This window comes from Pleurodeles waltl, chromosome 7, assembly GCF_031143425.1.
Source record: "Pleurodeles waltl isolate 20211129_DDA chromosome 7, aPleWal1.hap1.20221129, whole genome shotgun sequence".
NCBI classification, from domain to species: domain Eukaryota; kingdom Metazoa; phylum Chordata; class Amphibia; order Caudata; family Salamandridae; genus Pleurodeles; species Pleurodeles waltl.
In genome coordinates, this window is record NC_090446.1 from 699,502,867 (window position 1) to 699,519,025 (window position 16,159).

Genomic DNA, 16,159 nt, shown 5'->3' on the forward strand with positions numbered 1-16,159 from the left:
GTAAAAATGCGCAGTCTCTGCTCTGCAGATTGTACGCATTCTGAGGGTGCTAGGGTGCTACGGTATTGGTCTTGGCTCCCGTAAGGGTCTGCCCCTAGGGACCGTCATAATACAATATTCCCACCGGACAGCCTGGCTGGAACATTGCAATACGACTGGTGGGATTCCACCGGCATGGCGGTGGGGTCCTACCCGCGGCATTGGCAATCCCTTGGTGGGACTGCCAATGTCGTAATGAGGCCCTAAATCTATAGGAACACATGAATGCCAATATGTGTTTGAATTGAAGACTAGTTTGACCTTTCTGTTAGCTGGACAAGACCCAGATATATCAGGAGTGTGTTTCATTTGCTTGTTTAATTTGTGGAAATCATGCTTACTTTAGGTTGCCCAAAGGATGGTATGGTACATGTTTTTAGGGATAGTCTTTCCTGTATGAGAAACAAAGATACAAATGAGAACTACAAGAGCTGCTAGTTCTTCTGAAGTTGTAGGAGACATCTTTGGAGCCTTGATTCCACCTGTAGGAGTGATTGTGAATGATCTGAAGATAAGAAAGTCATCAACAGTGGTGAATAAGCTGTCAACTGATATTGCATGAGGCTTCCTGTTGGTGGATACTGATATGGTTGCTATCAGATCAATGGTTTTGAAAACTAGACTTGTGCTAGACATCCTACTCGCGAAGGAGGGCGGAGTCTGCTGGATGTTGAGGGTTCAACAATGTTGCACTTACATTTCTGATAACAGTGAGGAGCGGAGGACGTATGGTAAGAATATTACTGACCTGAAGGGAGACTTAGAAGAGCTAGAAGCAACAGGTGCCTGTTAAACAATAGGTAGTGTTTTTTCAGCTATCGGAAAATAGTTTGGAAATTTGGGAAGTGGCATTGTTGGAAGCATCTTGAGACCTTTGTTGATAATCCCTCTATGTGTACTGATCCTGTTTGAACTTTACAAGGGATACACGAGATTCAAGGCAAAGGGAGGAGAAAAGGAGAAGAAAAAGGAGGCAATAGAACCTGAGAGTAAAAAAGGTATCTATTACAATGCCATCAAGCAGTTAGAGGTGTCCAGAAGACCATTCCTGGGTCAAAGCGTAGCTTGTTATCATCCCTGATGTCACACTCATGACCTATATGTAACCGTATTGTTCAGATTAACATTGGAAATAATTTAGTATTGAATGTAAAGTAAATGTGACAAGCATTATGAAGAGAATTCACTGTAATGTAGACTATGTAACCCCATGTGGTATAGTCCTTTTGACTAAAGTGTAATCCTTTATGGTGGCTCTGAAACCATTCTCACGTTGTTCAGAAGTGATTTATCTTGAAACGGTAATAGAGTTCATAAACTCTATTTTAAGTACTAGTGATTAATGTTGAAGAAATGTAGTTTTCAATCACATTACTTCATTTTGCATTTACTGTAATATGGAGTCTAAAGTGACAATGCATAATTCACATTCTGGGCCTGATTATGACCTTGGTGGAGGGGATTACTTTGTTCCAAACATGACAGCTATCCCGACAGCCATATTACAAGTTCCATTATATTCAGTGGGACTTATAAAAGGGCGTACGGGATAACCGTCACTTTTGGGACAGAGTAATTGCCTCTGCCAGGGTCATAGTTAGAGAGAGTTAGTTGTGGAGAAGTGTGGCTCAATGGTTAGAGCGACAGACCCTGAAGCAGAGACCTGGCTCAAGACCAGGGTTCAAGTCCTGCTTCGGCAGGTCTTGGGCTCAATTCCCCTTGACCAGATAATTCTCGCCTCGGTGCCTAATCTAATTCATGGGTCCCACTCTGCAACTCTGGGCAATAGCTTGCTTAATCTCCACAACGGCCCCAACAGCGATTGGATGCCTGGCTTCACCCTGGGGGTGCTCAGGAGTGGGCGCCTCACAGGGAAAAGCCAGGAGGGGTTCCATAGCGGTATGAGTACAGCGCCTTGAGACCCTAACGGGTGAGTAGTGCGTTATACAAGTGCTAATTTACATTTTTTTACATTTACCCTCTGTGTTGAAAAGAGTTGCATTCAGAGTATAAGTATAACTTAAATGAAATGCGCCATAATGTATTTCCCTAATTTATTTCAACTAGGCCTGAATCATATTGTCTCTTAAACGTGAGAATCTGTTTTCCATTTATTTTCTGCCAATGTGTCATTTCTTTTAGGTATTTCAGGCAGAGAAATGTTAGTTTGGAAATATATATGCATATTCATAGAGAGCCTGGGAAAGTAGCCCTGAAAGGTACACCAAGAGACTGAAGAGAAATGTGACTGTCCCGATTCAACTATGATACAAAGTCTTACAGAAAACCAAGGACGTTTACCTTCCCGTGATGGTTCTAGGAAAGAATGCAGATGGTGCAAAGTACCCCGTAAGAAGTGAGAAGTACCTAATCAAACTGTTGCTTTAACTTAGAGTTTCACCATTTTAGGAAATGCAGACCAATCTTGACCCTGAGCAGAACTATCCTGAGAACACTTAGCAGAGATTCCCATTGGACTTGGAGAGGTGCAGACCACTAATCCCTATATCCACTGCTTGCTGAGTGTGGTTTGATTCCCAAGAAGACTCATTACCAAGCTTCTGATATGCTATCTTCCCTGTTTCCACAATTTGTTGCCTTCTTTAGTTATCTACCTTTTGCACCTGATGACATTTTTCCAATTTCTTTTCATCCTACTTAAGCTTATTGCCCTTTGTTCTTGTGTCCTTTAGATTGGGATATATACATTCATTAGGTTCTTTTAGGAGATTCCTGATTGCCTATAGTTTATTTAGTTAGATGCTTTATGTTCACACTAATGTGTGACAGACTGAACCAGCATTTGTTTTCAGAGCACCAAATTCTCTTATTGATGTTTTGCATTGCCATTTCTGAACTGCTTGTATGTCTTATGCTGATTTGACTCCATTACGTCAAGAGGTTTGGGTATCTTATTGCTATTCTGTATCTTTACAGTATGTTTCTGAGATTCGTCTGCTTTAATTTGATTATTAACTTGTTATAAAACACTTTAACTTGATTTCCGACTTGTTTTTTCAGTGTGTGGTCAAATTGGTTATACGGTTTAAAATGTGATGATGCTGAATGGATTTGTTTTCCAATTTCTAGTTTTAGTCCTCTGCAGGACTTCAAGATTGTTGACCTCATTTAGAGCATAACATGCTCACTGAGAAACCAGGAAGCAAAACACCAGCAAAAAGGTGTTACTTTTGGTCAGGAAAATATTGTGTTGTAGTAAATAACTGAATGCAGGATTGGATAGGGGCGGCACCTGGGTGAGAGCTTCACATGTGGCACCCGGGTGAAAGCTTCACATGTGGCACCCTCGCTGTTTCCCAGGCTTTGTTCTGCCTCACATCCTATGCATGTGAGCTCTTACAATAGCACTCTCCATGATTTGTTGCAGGTTGTTTGGTACTCAAACACTGAACATCCAGAAGCAACTGCTTCAGTTGAATACACACACACCCTTGTTACTGGCAAACTAATCCACAGATGATTTCAAGGTAGCAGTAATCTGTTTCCACTCTCTGCATTGTCTCCCATTCAAGCAGACAGAAGTAGCGGGGTAGTGCACTGTTGTAGAACACTTAATAAAGACATGTCTAGGGCTAAATAAGCCAAAGTACCACCCAGAAGCAATACATTATGTCCAGTCATGGGGAATGGGAACAGATTGTGAGTTGTGGTTGTTTTTGTTCTAGGTGGCTGAGGAAGTGAGAAATGAAGTCTCTCGAAGTCCTGGTGGTGAAAGCATGGGCCTCAGCCTCAGTGCACTTAAGAGTTTAAATCCAGTCGAATGGAAAGTAATATTTCATAGGAATCAATACTTGTGTCAGCAAAATCATCATCACATAAATGCAAATAGCTAACAGATGTATACTATCCTTCAGTTGTTAACAACAGTGTAAGGGGCAGACCTCTTTGCTTATGGGATCCATTGGAGATAATCCACACTTGATATGGTGAATGTTGTAGAGGTACTCACGTCCTATCAATCAACGGATTGATGCCAGAGAAACAGTGAGGCCATGATGACAAGGCTATCACCATTTGGGTAGAGCCAGAGGCATGGAATTTCATCCTGTTCAATTAATAGCAGTATCCGCTCCATGGGGGTCACAGACATGAAGAAATGAAGTCACAGACATGCAATGCAATTTTCACCTCCAGCAACCACGTCACCTTTACCCACACCACCGAACTCCACTGGACTGACCACCACTGCGTCCACTTCTCCTTCATGTAACCCCGCACCCACCACCGCCAACACACCGCACCCTACCGAATGTGGGATAAGGTCTCCAAAGAACACCTGAATGCCAAACTCACACAAGCTCCATCCCCCATCACCAACGACCCCAACATAGCTGCCCACAACCTCACACAATGGATAACAACTTGCGCAGACTTCCTGGAAGCACGCCGAAGTCAACGCGCTCCTCAAAAAACCCAAAGCAGACCCAGAAGACCTCATGAACTACCACCCCATCTCTCTTCTCCCCTTCCCCGCCGAGGTCGCTGAGAAGATAGTGAACGCCCAACTGTCTCACTTCCTAGAGGAAAACAACGCACTTGACGCCTCCCAGTCTGGATTCCGCAAGAACCACAGCACTGAGACTGCCCTCATTGCCTGCACAGACGACATCAGAACCAGAGTGGACAAGGGCGAGATTGTCGCTCTCCTCCTTCTGGACCTCTCTGCAGCTTTTGACACTCTGGTGGTCATTACAAAGCGTTGGTAAGACCGCCAACAGGCCGGCGGTAAAAATAGCAATTACGACCGTGGCAGAAACCGCCAACAAAGACAGCCACTTTAACACTCCGACCGCCACGGCGGTACAAACAAACAGCGCGGCGGTCACCGCCAACAGACAGGCGGGAGACAATGTACCGCCCACACTATTATGACAGGCCAATCCGCCACCTTTTCCGGGGCAGATTCAACGCGGATAAAAACACGGCGGAAACAGGAATTTCAAAGGGAAAACGCTCACCTCTACACACTCCAATAGGAACGAGGACACCATGGAACCGGAACTCCAAATCCTACCTGCGATAGTCTTCCTGCTCCTCTACCAGGAGCACGAACGCCGGCGGCGAAGACCACGGTGAGTACTGCACCTACGACACAGGGGAGGTGGAGGCAAAAAACAGGGACACACGCAACACCCCCAACCTCACCCCCACCCTCACCCACTACAACACACACATTAATGCATATCAATACATCACAGTTACACCCCCAAGCCCCCCCAGAAGAATGCAAAGACCAAAGAAAATGAGTGTAACCATCGGAATATATTACAAACAAGCAGGCAGAAATATATATATATACACCATGTACAAAATATATACCAGGCACAGTAGTCCAGGTACTGCACAAAGAAAGTCCGTGGAACACTGGGACCACACGGTATGGGCGAGGCCCACACAAGATCCCCGACCATGACGGAGAGAACAATGCAAGGGCATCAGACAGCAAGAAAACAGGCACTTCAGGGGGAGGGAAAGGGGGGCACCTTAGCCGCTTGAGTGCACGACGCCAAATCCACGAGGGGGCCACATGCCCACTGTTCCATCCTGGGGAGTGCAAAGCCACAGTCTCTCAAGTCTCACAAGTGGGTGGGTTTCCCACTGTTCAATCCTAGGGAGTGTAAAGCCACAGTCTCTCAAGTCTCTACAGTGGGTGGGTTGCCCACTGTTCAATCCTGGGGAGTGCAAAGCCACAGTCTCTCAAGTCTCTACAGTGGGTGGGTTGCCCACTGTTCAATCCTGGGGAGTGCAAAGCCACAGTCTCTCAAGTCTCTACAGTGGGTGGTTTGCCCACTGTTCAATCCTGGGGAGTGCAAAGCCACAGTCTCTCAAGTCTCTACAGTGGGTGGGTTGCCCACTGTTCAATCCTGAGGAGTGCAAAGCCACAGTCTCTCAAGTGGATAACAGTCTCCAATGGTTCTGGAGGGGGCATGGTGCCCGGAGTGCTTCATCCTGTTCAGGACAGAGGTAGTGGATGGATGTCTCCACTGGTTCTGGAGGGGTACTGGTGCCCAGAGTGCATCCTCCTGTGAAGGACAGAGGTAGTGGATGGATGTCTCCACTGGTTCTGGAGGGGGACTGGTGCCCAGAGTGCTTCATCCTGTGAAGGACAGAGGTAGTGGATAGATCTCTCCACTGGTTCTAGAGGTGGACTGGTGCCCAGAGTGCTTTATCCTGTGAAGGACAGAGGTAGTGGATGGATGTCTCCACTGGTTCTGGAGGTGGACTGGTGCCCAGAGCTCTTTATCCTGTGAAGGACAGAGATAGTGGATGGATCTCTCTACTGGTTCTGGAGGGGGACTGGTGCCCAGAGTGCTTTATCCTGTGAAGGATAGAGGTAGTGGATGGATCTCTCCACTGGTTCTGGAGGGGGACTGGTGCCCAGAGTGCATCACTCACCCCGTGACGGACCCAGTTGCATCAGTGCCCCTGCCGCTCATGGGCTAGCGGTGCTGGAGTTGGCGGTGCCCTGTTCAGCGGTGCTTGAGTTGGCGGTGCCCTGTTCAGCGGGGCTTGAGTTGGCGGTGCCGTGTTCAGCGGTGCTTGAGTTGGCGGTACCCTATTCAGCGGGGCTTGTGCTGGCGGTCCTTTATGGCCCAGCGGGGCTTTTGCTGGCGGTCCTTCATGGCCCAGCGGGGCTTTTGCTGGCGGTCCTTCATGGCCCAGCGGGGCTTTTGCTGGCGGTCCTTCATGGCCCAGCGGGGCTTGTGCTGGCGGTCCTTCATGGCCCAGGGGGGCTTTTGCTGGCGGTCCTTCATGGCCCAGCGGGGCTTTTGCTGGCGGTCCTTCATGGCCCAGCGAGGCTGGTGCTGGCCTCCTGGGCAGCTGGGCTGGGGCTGGCGGTGGCCTCCTGGGCAGCTGGGCTGGGGCTGGCGGTGGCCTCCTGGGCAGCTGTGCTGGGGCTGGCAGTGGCCTCCTGGGCAGCTTGGCTGGGGCTGGCGGTGGCCTCCTGGGCATCTGGGCTGGGGCTGGCGGTGGCCTCCTGGGCAGCTGTGCTGGGGCTGGCGGTGGCCTCTTGGGCAGCTGGGCTGGGGCAGGCGTGGCCTCCTGGGCAGCTGTGCTGGGGCTGGCGGTGGCCTCCTGGGCAGCTGTGCTGGGGCTGGCGGTGGCCTCCTGGGCAGCTGGGCTGTGGCTGGCGGTGGCCTCCTGGGCAGCAGGGATGATGGCGGTCTTCTCCGCTGTGCAGCTCTTCCCAGTCTTGCAGGGTTTCTTGTGACCCCTTCCCACCTTGGAAGGTGTCACAGCTGACTCCACACTCCCAACGGGACCCCTGGGAGCGGCTTTGGTGGCTGGAGTCTTCCCCCTCTCCCGCCGGGCACTGGCCAACCTCTGATGCTTCACAGGTGGGGGACTGTCTGTGCTGTGGCTCCGTGCCACACTGGCTGTCCTGGTGGCCGGTGCACTCCACATACCGGTGACTACAGGCACCACTGGTCCCGGAGATGTTTTGGCTGAGGTGCTACTTCGGGACCTATGAGATGGACGGGGTGGGGGAGGTGTGGGAAAAAGGTCAAGGGTTGACAGGAAAAGTTTTTTGGACACACTGGGACGGGTAGGTGGAGGGGGTTTGGGAGTGGAGGAAGAGGTGGTGGTAGTAGGAGGTGTACGTTTGGTGACTTTGGGTGAAGGTGCATGCGCTGGAGGCTGTCATGAGGTGGATGGCTGTTAGGTGGGTGTGTGCCTGCGTTTGTGTATCTTGGGAGGGGGCGTCACAGACACACTGGGAGAGGACACAGGGGACATGTGAATGGTAGTGGGGGTGGTGACTGAACTTGAGCAGGGTGTGCTGGTGGGTGTGCTGGTGAGGGACGTAGTGGCTGTAGAGGTAGTGCATGCAGGTGTGAGTGTAGACGAGACTGGGAGGTAGGAGGGAGGCGACGAGGAGGGGGACACAGTGGAGGCAGTGGATGTTGGTGTGTCTGCATGTGTGTGTTGCTTGCGTGAGTGCCTGTGGGATGTGTGGTGCTTATGTTTGCCTGAGCTTCCCTTGTGTGTTGAGGTGTGTGCAGGCTGGTCTCATGGTGTGCTTGGGATAGGCAGAGGTACAGGGGATTGGGTCTGGGTGGAGGAAGTTGGGGGGGGGCTAGAGACGGGGACAATGCCTGCCATCAGTGCTGAGGCCAGAGTTTGAAAAGCTCGGTGAAGGGCTGCCTGACCAGAATAAATGCCCTCCAGGAATGCATTAGTTTGTTGCAACTGCCTTTCTACAACCTGGATGGAATTCAAAATGGTAGACTGCCCAACAGTGATTGACCTGAGGAGGTCAATGGCCTCCTCACTGAGGGCAGCAGGGGTGACTGGGGCAGGGTCTGAGGTGCCTGGGGCGAAGGTGATGCCCACCCTCCTGGGTGAGTGGGCACTGGGCGAAGGCTGAGGGGCTGCTGGGAGGGCGGTGCTGGTAGGGGGGGTGGTGGCTGTACCTGTAGATGCGGGGGCACAGATGTTGCCGCCACCACAAGGGAGCTCCCATCAGAGGATGAGTGCGTGTCGCTGGTGTCAGCTCCTGTCCCCGCCGTGGAGCTCCCCTCACCCTCCATCCCACTGGTGAATTCGGAGTCCGTAGTCTCACCCTCCAGGGCCATGTGGGATGCAGCTCCCTCCTGCTCTGGTGCCACTGCTCCTCCGCCTGATGATGCTAATGCACACAAGAACAGGGAGACCACAAAAAGAGGGGGGACGACAGAAGAAAGACATGTTGAGTGCATGGATTACCGCTACCTTTGGCGGACACGACAGACACAGAAGCCCCCTGCACTACGTCGCACTCTTGGGCTCCACTGTTCAATTCCTGGGAAATGGCCTACAAGGCTATGGATGACATCTGCACACATAGATGATACAGGGGCATGAATAGCTGTACTTGGCACTCTACAGAGGTGGGCTGGGGTGCCACATGGCCTGCCTTACGGAGGGGCCTTGCCTACGGAACTCGCCCTGGCCTAGGGAAACCCACAGCCCTTCTCCCCCACCCAGACAACTCCACTGCGCGCAAAGTCAGCAGAATGAGAGTGTACTCATCCCCTTGTGTCTGCTGTGATGCCTTCAAGCGCCCATCCAACTCCAGATAGGCCACCGCCAGGATCCTGAACATCAGGGGGGTCATGGTGCGACGGGCACCCCTCCCACGATGGGAGGCCATCCCCAGCTGAGCCTCCGCCGTCTTCTTGCTCCAGCGGCTAATGTCCTCCCATCTTTTCCGGCAGTGGGTGCTCCGTCTGTGGTGGACCCCCAGGGTCCGGTTGTCCTTGGCGATGGCACGCCAAATATCTTTCTTCTGGTGGGCGCTGACCTACATGAAATGTACAGGGGAAGAAGAGAAGTCATTACCAACTGCACCGTCAAAGTGATTGGCCCCCATCCCTAACCTTGCCACGTGGCACGTGCATTCACCGTCTTTCATGCACGCAGCACTCTGCCCCCTTCATTCTTACATCCAGCCCTCTCCACACAGGCATAGCCCATACAACATGCTCCCTGTGTACTTACCTGTTTGTCTGGAGGACCGTAGAGTAGCGTGTACTGGGGGAGGACCCCATCCACGAGCTTCTCCAACTCCTCCGATGTGAAGGCAGGGGCCCTTTCCCCAGACGCACGAGCCATTGTCTCTTCCAGACCGAGCTCACAGCAGCACTTGCAGTGTAGGTCCTCTCCTGTCGAAGATCAGGTATTGAGTGATTGAACAGATAGAAAATGGCGGTCACGTCCGCGGCGGTGCATACCGTCACCGCCGGCGTACATCGTCATTGGCTCCTGGGACCCATAGGGTCCAATGTTAACCAATGAAGCATTGCGCCGGGTCTCCGACCGCTTACCGCGACGGTGTACAACGCCAGCGCAGTTACCTCACATCCCATTGTCCCACTTTAGAGGTCAGGCAGCCGCCATTTCAGGGGCCCACATGGCTTCATTTTCAACTGCGTCACACATACCTAGGCCTAAACTCAACACACATACAGGACACCTTTTGTGTATGATTGGTGTTCTGGGTAAACTGTGGGTAGGTACCTCTGAGTTGTTTGACTCTGTGCTCGCTGTTGACCTTCATAGGCACCGTACGCTGGGACATGTGAGGAGATGATGGCATCCTCCGGTGTACCGACCATTGAGGGACCTGTCGACAATGGAGGAGCGACATTTGATAATCACCTGCAGGCTTGACCGTGCCACAATCCAGGAACTGTGTACCCAGTTGGAGCCAGACCTGATGTCAGCAATCCACCATCCCACAGGAATCCCCCCTCAAGTGCAGGTGCTGTCAGTGCTCCATTTCCTTGCAAGTGGGTCATTTCAAACAACTGTGGCCATGGCATCAGGGATGTCCCAACCTATGTTTTCCAACGTATTGTCCAGAGTGTTGTCTGCCCTTCTGAAACACATGCGGAGCTACATCGTTTTCCCTCAGGTGGAGGATTTGCCTACAGTGAAAGGTAATTTCTATGCCCAGGGACATATCCCCAACATCATAGGTGCCATTGATGGGACCCATGTGGCTTTGGTCCCCCCCCACAGGAGTGAACAGGTGTACAGAAACCGGAAGAGTTATCATTCTATGAATGTACAGATGGTATGTTTGGCAGACCAGTACATCTCCCATGTGAATGCCATGTTCCCTGGCTCAGTGCATGATGCTTACATCCTGCGGAATAGCAGCATCCCTTATGTGATGGGTCAACTCCAGAGGCACTGTGTGTGGCTATTAGGTGAGCACCTGTAAGCAAGTCAGTGGGAATGATTGTCTGGGTCTGGGGTTAACCCTCCAAGTTAGTGTGTGTCTAACAGTTGCCCCTCGCCATTTGCAGGTGACTCTGGTTATCCCAACCTGTCATGGCTACTGACCCCAGAGAGGAATCCCAGGACAAGGGCAGAGGAACGCTACAATGAGGCCCATGGGCGAGCTAGGAGGGTGATCGAGCGGACCTTCGGCCTCCTGAAGGCCAGGTTCAGGTGCCTCCATATGACAGGTGGATCCCTATTCTACTCACCAAAGAAGGTGTGCCAGATCATCGTGGCCTGCTGTATGCTTCACAACTTCGCTTTGCGACGCCAGGTGCCTTTTCTGCAGGAGGATGGTCCAGATGGCGGTGTTGTTGCAGCTGTGGAGCCTGTGGTCAGTGATGAGGAGGAAGCAGAGGAAGAAGACATGCACAACAGGGACTCAGTGATCCAGCAATATTTCCAGTGAGACACAGGTAGGAATACAAACCTGCCTACTACATGTACTTTGACACTACTACTTCTCTCCTGTCTGTCGTTTTCACCTAGTGTATGGTCACTGAGTTGTCACTTTCCCTTACGATTTCACAGATGTGGGTCCCACTGTGTGACATCTGCTTAGATTCCTCATGGACTAGAGCTGTGTGACATAGGTATGTTGACATTACTATTTAAAAAACATTTTGTCACTGTAATTGCTAATACACTATTTCGAAATCACAGACAGACTCCAGATCATTTTGTGCTTTAGGTGAGTTTATTTAAATGCTCAATATTGGAGGGGGTAGTGAAATGGTGAGGGGTGATGGCGGAGGAGTGTCCATGGCAGAGTCCAGTCTATTAGTCTCACAGGTGCATTGCCCATGTGGGCATAGGAATGGAGCTGGGGCAGTTTAATTATGGACAGGGTGACAAAGTGGGACAGTAGGATGACATTCAGGGTGGTCTCATTTCTTGGCGGGGGTCTTGGCATCGTGCTCTGTCTTTGTCCTGGATCTCAGGGACCGTTTGCGGGGTGGTTCTCCCTCTGCAGGGGGTGGGGTGCTGGTGTGGTGGTCCTGTGGCGGGGCATCCCGTCCACTAGCGCTGGCGGAGGTGGTGGGCAGTTCATCGTCCATACTAGTGTCAGGGGCCCCTTGTAGTGCCACAGTGTCCCTCCTGGTGTTGAGTAGTTCCTTCAGCACCCCTATGATGGTGCCCAGGGTGGAGCTGATGGTTCTGAGTTCCTCCCTGAAGCCCATATACTGTTCCTCCTGCATGCACTGGGTCTCCTGATACTTGGCCAGCACCGTTTCCATCGTCTCCTGGAAGTGGTGGTAGGCTCCCATGATGGAGGAGAGGGCCTCGTGGAGAGTGGGTTCCCTTGGCCTGTCCGCCCCCTGTCACACAGCAGCCCTCCCAGTTCCCCTGTGTTCCTGGGCCTCCGTCCCCTGGACCGTGTGCCCACTACCACTGACTCCAGGTCCCAGTTGTTGTTGGGGTGGTGGCCTATCCTGGGTTCCCTGTAGTAGTGGACACACAGCTGATTGACGTGTCCTGGGGACGGAGGTATGGGCCCGCTGGGTGGGTGCTGTGCTGGTGTTTCCAGAGGGGGAAGGTCTGTGGTGGCCTGTGCCTGTGTGAGTGGAACTGACTGTTCAGAGGTCCCCGATGGTCCGGGCTGGTCATCTAGATCCAGTTGGACAGAGGTGCTGTCATCACTGTGGGCCTCTTCTGTTGGTGGTGTGGACATGTGTGGACCCTCCTGCCCGGTGACGTTGGGTAGGGGTCCTGCAGGGGTATAAAAGGATGTTTATTAAATCTGTGTGTGTAATGGTGTGCAATGGGTGGGTGACCGTGTACCCCAGTGCTAGCATTCCTGTTTGGGAGCTTGTGTGATGATGGTTTAGGGGGGTGTATGGGTATGTGCAGTAGGCATGCTTTGGTGATGGGTGTCCATACTTTGTTGTTGCATGCAGGGTTTGGTGTTGGGATGTGTGGTTTGTGATGTTGGGACATATGTGAGGAGTTGGGTTGCTGGGGGTGAGGGTGGGGGTATGTGATAGCATGCAGGTAGTGTGGGGGATGTAATAGTAAAGCTTTGTCTTACCAGAGTCCATTCCTCCACCTACTCCTGCGAGGCCCTCAGGATGCAGAATCGCCAAGACCGGCTCCTCCCATGTTGTTAGTTGTAGGGGAGGAGGTGGTGGTCCGCCGCCAGTCCGCTGAACCGCCAGGTGGTGTCTTGAGACCACGGAACGCACCTTCCCCCGTAGGTCGTTCCACCTCTTCCTGATGTCCTCCTGATTTCTTGGGTGTTGTCCCACTGCGTTGACCCTGTCCACTATTTTTCGCCATTGCTCCATCTTCCTAGTTATGGAGGTGTGCTGCACCTGTGATCCGAATAGCTGTGGCTCTACCCGGACGATTTCCTCCACCATGACCCTGAGCTCCTCCTCCGAGAACCTGGGGTGTCTTTGCCGTGCCATGGGGTGGTGTAGGTGATGTGTGGGGTGGAGTGTGTGGTGATAAATGTGGTGATATGTAGTGGTGTGTTGTGTGAGGTGCGTGGAAGTTGTGTGGGTGATGGTGTTGTGTGCCTGTGGATGCTGTTGTTCTTGCTGGTGCTGTCTCTCTCTGGTCTTCTTTCTGTGTTTTATATTGTAATGGGTGTGTGGGAGTGCTGTGTGTATGTGTATCAGGTGTGTGTATTTTGAATTGTCCAATGTGGCTGTGTTTTGGAAATGTGTGTGTATTTTGAGCGCGGCGGTGTGTACCGCCAATGGAATACCGCGGTTGAAAGACCGCTGCATGGATTCGTGTGGGCGTATTTCTGCTGATATGACGGTGGAGGTTTTGTTTTCGCCAGTTTATCACTGACCTTTGGTGTGGCGGACTTGTGTGCGTGTCTGACTTTTGGCAGATTCCGAGATGTGGGTCATAATAGCTGTGGCGGAATTCCGCGGCGGTGTGTTGGCGGTCTTCTGCACGGCGGTAAGTGTCTTTTACCGCCAATGTTGTAATGACCGCCTCTAGGCCACCAAATCCTCTGTGCATGCCTTTTCGACACAGGAATCCAACACAAGGCCCTAGACTGGCTCACCTCCTTCCTCACTGAAAGAACCCAAAGAGTTCGGCTCCCTCCCTTCCAGTCCCCAGCCACCAAGATCATCTGTGGTGTCCCCCAAGGATCCTCCCTCAGCCCTACCCTCTTCAACATATACATGCCCCCCGTCGGCAACACCCTCCGCCCCCACGGAATCACCATCATCTTGTACGAGGACGACACCCAGCTCATCATCTCCCTCACAAGGAACCCTTCCACCACCAAGACAAACCTACACACCGGACTCCTCGACATTGCCAAATGGATGACAGAAAGCCACCTCAAAACTCAACTCCAACAAAACAAAAATCACCATCTTCGGCCCCAACAAGACAGTATGGGACGACTCCTGGTGGCCCACCGCCCTCGGATCACCCCCAACACCCTCCACCCCCGCACGCAACCTCAGCACCATCTTAGACTCATCCCTCTCCATGGCCCAGCAAATCAACACCATATCGTCCTCCTGTTTCAACACCCTTCGCATGCTACGGAAGACCTTCAAATGGATTCCCTTAGAAACAAGAAAAACGGTCATCCATGCCCTCATCAGCAGCAGACTGGACTACGGAAACGCCCTCTATGCTGGTACCGCAGCCAAGCTTCAGCAAAAACTCTAGCGCATCCAAAACGCAGCTGCACGTCTCATCCTCAACCTCCCATGCCACAAATACATCTCCGCTCACCTAGGATCCCTTCACTGGCTGCCCATCAGCAAAAGGATCATCTTCAAAGTCCTTATGCACGCTCACAAATCCCTCCACAACACTGGACCAGCCTACCTTAACAAACGAGTAAACTTCCACACACCTACTAGACTTCTCCGCTCCGCTGACCTCGCCACAGTCCCCCGCATCCAAAGCACCACCTCCGGCGGCAGATCCTTCTCCCACCTCGCCTCCAAGACCTGTAACTCCCTCCCCACCAACCTACGCAAGACCCAGGACCTCCTAACTTTCAGAAAGCACCTCAAGAAATGGCTTTTTGAGCAGTAAATGGCAACCCTTTCCCACCTCCCCCCCCCCCAGCGCCTTGAGACCCTAACGGGTAAGTAGTGCGCTTAATAAATGTTTTGATTGATTGAAAGAGCTTGGAGCCTGTAGTCCATGCTAAAGGGAAGTTAACAGCTTTCAGACTATGATTTGCGACACAATCTTGGGCTCATACTTCATTTGTAATAATTGGATCATCTTGCATTTTACCTGTTATTTGTTTCAATGTTATGGTGTGTTATGGTATGCTATTTTATTGTTTTTATCCCGGGATGGTTCACCATTGATGCCATAAGGACAGGTAAGTGCAGAATGATTGCAAAAGGGCCACTCTTTATCTTTAACCGTCTATGATGTGGGGTATGACCCCAGCTGCATATACACAGCCACAAGGAGAGGAACTTGCCTTTATGGCAGTGTTCAGTAAAGGATAAAAGAGAAGGCTTTTTAGAGGGTAAAACAGTAAGTGAATTAAATACGAACATAATATTACACACAAGAAGTGTGTCATCCATTTTGTACTGGGAAGTCCTCCAAATTGAAGGATGTGTGGTCAGCCATCTTAACTTAGATGGTGGCCTAGAAGTGAAGTAGGCAAAAGACGTGCTGATAGCCACCTTGTTGGTGACTATTATGGTGGCCACCACAGCTGTCATTGAGAGCCCTATGGAGAACCGCAGACAGAAAAAGCTACTCTTCACCAATCCCCAAGGAGAACCATAGAAGAATGCTGCATCCCAACCCCATCATGCATCCTGCCATCTACAGTATGCAGCCTCCCAGAACATTCTTGCAAGGGGGTCTGACGCTAAACAACACATGCCTGAAAAACCCATGAGCCAAGCACAAGGCGGCTAAGGCAGCAGCAGGTAGGTACAACAGGTAGTTAGAAATGTATGGGGCCATTAGCAGCAGCTGAATCCATGCATAGCTGTGAAAGGTAACAGGAGCAGTGTAGTCCACTGCCCAGTAAAGAAGATGCAGCCAGAGTGCCCAAAGGGCCAGAAATGTTAAAAATGGCAAGAAATTAGGCACCAATAAAAGGCTGAGCAATGCAACAAAGTTTAGGCCTCAGGAGCTCACATAAGGCCGGAATAGCAATTAATGAGGTAGAAGCAACAAGGACTCGTCAAGCAAAGATCTGTAGTTGTATTGGGAAATACACATTCTAAGCTCTAGTGTGGGGTGACCATGTAATGCAGTGGTTCCCAACCTTTTAACTTCTGTGGACCCCCACTTTTTCATTATTGGAACCCAGGGTCCCCCGGTGAATCATTATTGAAATACGGGGAACCCCCACTGAGTCATTACT

General features: G+C 51.3%; 1 protein-coding gene across 5 annotated transcripts in view; it reads right to left on the minus strand.

Moving 5' to 3' along the window:
- LOC138304557 (E3 ubiquitin-protein ligase RNF14-like) overlaps window positions 1–16,159 on the minus strand; it is a 123,632-nt gene that overhangs the window by 70,024 nt on the left and 37,449 nt on the right. The window lies entirely within an intron of this gene.